General features: G+C 48.2%; 1 protein-coding gene and 1 long non-coding RNA gene across 2 annotated transcripts in view; one reads left to right on the forward strand and one right to left on the reverse strand.

Moving 5' to 3' along the window:
- DCPS (decapping enzyme, scavenger) overlaps positions 1–5,518 on the forward strand; it is a 70,900-nt gene that overhangs the window by 56,808 nt on the left and 8,574 nt on the right. The window lies entirely within an intron of this gene.
- The window catches only part of LOC109317988, a 10,602-nt gene continuing 6,271 nt past the window's right edge, over positions 1,188–5,518 (reverse strand). The window contains exon 3 of the long non-coding RNA XR_002103159.1: positions 1,188–2,109. This is a non-coding gene — a long non-coding RNA (uncharacterized LOC109317988). The remainder of the gene's footprint in view (positions 2,110–5,518) is intronic.

Genomic DNA, 5,518 nt, shown 5'->3' on the forward strand with positions numbered 1-5,518 from the left:
CCCACCCCCAGTTGCTTTATTCGGTACTATTGAGGTGGAAATCACAAGGCTTGCAACCAAGAAAATAGAGATTAAATCCTCAGAGCTCAAAACAGATGCCAAGGATGCAACCCCAGTTTCACTGAAGTCAACAGAGATGGTATTTCACCAGGGGTTTCTGGTCCTCTGAACATTTATCCAGGCAAAAGTGAGGAAAACTTTTCATCTTTCTGCTTGCTAAAGCATTTAGAAGAGAACTGAAAACAACCCATTTGTCTCTTGAGAGCATTTTGAGTTAAAGCTGTAAAATAACCTTGTAACTTTTGGTTAAAGCGTGATGCTGCAGTTATTAGAGGTGCACCGATACATTGGTCCGTATCATATTGGCATTGATAAAAGGAAAACGACATTATCAGTAATCGGCTTTTTTTGGCTGATGTAGCCAATAATGTTGCCGATAAATGTCACATACGTGTATGCAGCCGCAGCATGCATGTGGCCAGGAGTGCGGCCAGCAGCCTGCAGAACAGTGTCCGGCTGGTAAGTCTGTTGGGGGAAGGGATGTGGGGGGGCAGATCAAGGGAGGGAGTGTGGCTGGGGCAGGGGCAGGTGCTGCACAACTGGCATGGGGCAGGGGACAGAGCCACAGCTCTTGCGGGGCAGGGGCGGGGGTGGCTTCTACAGCTGCAAGCATCCTAGGGGCGGCATGGGGGGCACATGCCTTCCGGATCTGTGTGGACTGAGGGCGAGCTGTTGCTGCATACTTGGGGCTGGCGTCTGCACTGAACTCTTCTCAGTGAAGGGGCTTGCCTGGGCCTAGGCTATGCTCAGGCAGGTGGCGATGCTGGGAGTGAGGGCTACAGCAAATTTTGGGGTTGTTGTAGTCCTCCCATAGCCTCCCCCTCCCAGCGCTGTTGCCACCTGCCCCAAGCACAGCCATGGCCCAACCCGCCCTCCAGGAAGAGGCTGGCTCAGCCTCTGGCCCCAGCCCACAGCAGGAAGTCTGCCCTTGCCCCATGCACAGATCCAGGGGGCACATACCCCCCATGACTCCCCCGAGAGTGCGTGCAGTGGTGAAAGCCGCCCCCCATGCCCCTCTGGATGAACTGCAGCTCTGTCCCATAGTCTGCCCCAGCTGTGCAGCACCTGCCCCTGCCCCTGCCCCAGCCCCACTCTCTCCCTTATGGTGGCCTTGATCTGCACCCCCATGCCCCTCCCCTCCTTCCCCCCAACAGATTTACCAGCTGCACATTGCTCTCCAAGCTGCCAGGCTGCATATCGGCAGTCGGATCAGTATCGGACGATATGGCTGGTTAATAATCAGCCATCCATATTGGCCCAAAAAATCTTTATCGGTGCACCCCTAGCAGTTATGGGTGTCATGAAAACCTGCTCCTAGCTTTGCCACTGAATTTCTGTGAAGCCTTGGGTGAATCGCCCCTACTCTTTCTCTGTTTTCTTCGTATGTAAGCTGAGGATAAAGATGAACAAATATCACTGCAAAATGCTTTCATGTTAACATTTTTTGATGAAGAATGTTTTGTGGGAAGGTTGGAAAACTCAGCTACTAGCTCTAAAACTGTGTTGCGTGATTCCAGTAGCACCGGAGATGGAAGAGCTAGAACCAAGCCTATGGGAGCTTTGCTATTCCACCCTAAGTCCTGGCAGATGTTATTGCTGCTCTCTTCCCAGGGCTCTACTGCCTTTGGAAAATAATCTTTTGAAAACACATTCTTCCTTCAGCCCCCTGCTCTTTCATGATGCTAAGGAGGGAAGGAGTCGTTAGAAAGCTCAGGGCTGGCTCTATGGTACCCTTTCTGCATGGCAGCCCACATGTTTGGAAATTGGTAATGGGCAGCTCCAGAGATGTAAAAACCAGTCAGTACTGCTTTCCTAATGAGTTGTTAAGGCTACACAGAGACTAAAGACCCTTAGAACCGATCTTCTAGATGGCGATTGTTCAGGATTTATGGTCCTTTACATCCCAAGCTGGTTCTCCTTGGCAGGCTGCTTGTGTGAGAAGGCCTCAGAAAGGGCATACACATCTATCCTTGGCTCCGTAGTTATCAGTGGCCATTGAGGTTGACATCTTTATCTTGCCACTCCCTGGCTTCCTCAAGGTTCCCCTCCCTTGGGCTCTCTTCCCAGCTGCTCAGCTTATTATGATAGCCTGTATTTTAGGGTCAGCTCTGAGAGTGCTCGCACCTTGCTACAGCCTTTTTCCTGGCTTGCGGTGGAGCTTTTCCTTCTCCCTCGCAAGCGCAGACTTGCCGCTGGACAGCTTGGCCCATTTCACTGTCTGCCTCCGAGTGTCATGGTGGCCAGGGTTACCATACGTCTGGGATTTTCCCAGATGTGTCCTCTTTTTTGCTCCCCTGTCCAGTCCTGGCAGGTTTTTAAAATGCAAGCAAATGTCCTGTTTTTTTGCTTTGCCTCTGGTTTCCCAGGCACTAGCAGCTTGGTTGCTTGGGACTGGGAGGAGCAGGCAAGGTGACTGGATGTCGGGGGTCATGTGCTCTGCACATGGGCCAGCGAGCTGCAGGGGCAGGTGGCTGTGGGTTGGGAGTGAGGGGCAGAAGCAGGGCATGGGCATATCAGTGCCCCCTCCACAATCATATACCCCTTCCCTCTCCTCCCCTCACCCCAGTCCCCCTCTCCCCACCCCCACAGGAGTCCTCTTTTTTGATCCTAGAACTATGGTAACCCTAATGATGAGATTGTTGTCAGCCTGCTTCTGCTCGGGCATGGCTCCCTTTAACCACTAGGAACAGAATGGCCTGGCAGAAAGACAAATATGCCTTGTGCATGAGCTGTCCCCGGGGTCAGGATGAAAGGGGGTCTACTCAGGGCCTCTGGGGTTCTGTTTTTTTCCTTCCGCTGGCTCCCTGTGTGACCTTGAGCAAGTTCCTTCTTCTTCTGTCTCCTTTTTCACCTCAGTAAGATGAGGATAATTCTCATCTCCCTTGCAGTGGATATTGTGAAACTTAATCAGATTAAGTTCACAAGCTGCCTTGAGCTCCTTGAATGGAAGCTGGTTTAGAAGTGCAGAGTGCCCTATAAAACGTGCGGCAGTGTACAAATGGAATATTTATTCTTATTTGCAAAAACACTGTTTTACCAAAGATGTCCCCTCAGGAACAGGAGTGGAGGAGGAGAAAAGAAAGCACTAGAGTTGCAATGCATTTGTTCCAAGCCTTTGTGTGATAGCTGATCTCTGCCATTCAGCAGGTTGCACAGCTGACTCGTAGACTGGAGAGATTCTGCCCCCAGAAGAGCAGAATGACATTCGTTGGGTCACCTGCTTTGTGGGGAGTTCAGGGATGTGCATTTGAGAGAGGGGAAAGTGCTGAAGTTAAGAGTGTAAAAAGATGATAAACTCTATCTCAGAGGCCTAGGCTACCAAATTAAAGTAAAGAAGCTACACAGGACTCCCAGTAGGGCTGTCAAAAAGTCTCTGAGACTAGGACTTGGAAGCCTGCTCAGTAGGATTGTGTTCCAGTAACTTAGCGCTTCAGTTGAGGATGATGCACAATTTTTGGACCTTTTTAATTATTTGAGGCTGCAGGAAGAATTGTTTGCTTGTTTACACTTTGAAATCATTGTTCGTGTTTGTTCTCAAAATATTGAGGTCACCAAAGCTGCTGACAAGTGTTGGATCTGCATCACCCACACCTTCCTCCTCCTCACCTCCCACCCATCCAACCTACAGAAAGGATGAGAGGGCAACTATTTTCAGGCTTCCTCTGGGGAGAGCCATCTGTAATGTTGCATGCTGGGTATGAGAGGAACATCTGAAGCAGTTGCATGCTAGGTAACCTTCTCAAAGGCATGTGCAAGTAATGAGACTTCTGGGGTAACCAGAAGTGTCCATTGCCCTTTGGCCTGCCCAGCTGTGAAGATCAATCTCTCCCTAGTGGCTGGAGGCTTGCATGGTTTATAAGCCTTCATGCTTCACTGGGCATGTCTACACCTTCATTAATGCACTGTAATCTACACTACTGCACTTTAGTACAGATGAACAGGTTTTTTTATGATGCTACTGTGCATTAGACTAACTCTACTGCACATTAGCACAGGCTTTGCCCGCCACTGTAATGCGCAGTAGAATTAGTCTTCTGCACATTAAGTGTCTTGTGTAGATGCACCTAGTGTGAATAAAAGACAGATTTTAGGGTTAAGACATTTGTGTTTGACACAGGCTGACAAATAGAAAGTCTGAGGTTTGTAGGGCTGGATGCTTAGGTCGTGTGAATGGCATAAATCCATTGATTTAGTGGGGCCAGCTACACCAATTTATGCTAACTGGGAATCTGGTGGATGGTGTGCTGTGTAAAGTATGATTACTCCTTCTCCACCATCACTGATTCGTTACACATGTCCAGTGACTAACTTTTCTCCAACTGCATGATCCTCATTTTCAGACTGAAATTGTAGCTCAGCATCTGTTCCAGCCCACCAACATCATGTGGGAAATCCCAGGCATCCAGTTCAGGACAGGAAGCATCTCTGATCATCCCTTTCAGCTGCTGAGGTTTGGATGAGGAGGATCCTTGCCAGGCCGAACTTAGTGGGAGAAAAACAATATCCAGGAAATACAGTAGCTGTTTGTGTGCTTGGACCACACAGAGGAATGAGTTTTAGTTAAACATGTGACAAAAAGTCCATTTTTGTCCTTCCTTGAGTGTTCATTTCCATCTCAAGCCCATGGGAGCCCTGAGGCGTTGCCCAAAATGCTTTTCATTACATCACCCCCAGCCTTTTTTTTTTTTAGCAACTGGCTTATTTATTTCAAACAGCCATGTACAGATGTTCCTCTAAGAAAAGGGTTATTTGCTTTTCTTCTGCAGTCACACACTGATAGGGAGCCCAGGGTGATTTTAATAAGACACAATAATTTGCTGTCTTCTTCAGGAGCTGTGGAGTGCACCCACAGTGCTAACTGGGCCAGTCTGAGGATGACAGGGTTAGGTTATGAAAATCAGTTTGTTCCTTGGAAGCCAAAAGATGTAATTGAAAGCACTGTGCATTTGAGTGTTTGAACAGGCGTCCTGGGAGCCATCTTCCCAGCTGTTTCAGAATAGACAGTCTTGCTTTTAAATGTGCAAGCATGTGCTTGGTCTCAATTACATGTTTTCTGCGCACATTGACTGTACCTTTTGAAAGCAAAACATGATACATGGATGGCACAAGCTGCAGAACTGCAAGAAGGGAATGTTAATATAAAGTCAGAAGTCTGTTCCAGAAGCAGAGGAAAACCAAGATAATGGGCTTATTAAAGCAACCTTCTGCAAAGCTTTGCTATCAGAGAGCAAAATACATACACAATCAGTAGGGTTTGCAAGGCTGCCCTTCTGGGACCTACGGCTATATCAACAATTATCAATAGCTGGTATGCATCCATGTGCTGCTGTATCACATCTTCATAATGTGATTTCATCATTAGGCCAGCCCTTCAGAAAAACAATCTGCAGAGGGACCTTTAGTGCATGGAAGGTCCTTTTATGGGACCTCCATGTACTACCTAGCCAAAATTTTATAT

This window comes from Crocodylus porosus, unplaced genomic scaffold (genome assembly GCF_001723895.1).
Source record: "Crocodylus porosus isolate Cpor-Errol unplaced genomic scaffold, CroPor_comp1, whole genome shotgun sequence".
Lineage (NCBI taxonomy): Eukaryota > Metazoa > Chordata > Crocodylia > Crocodylidae > Crocodylus > Crocodylus porosus.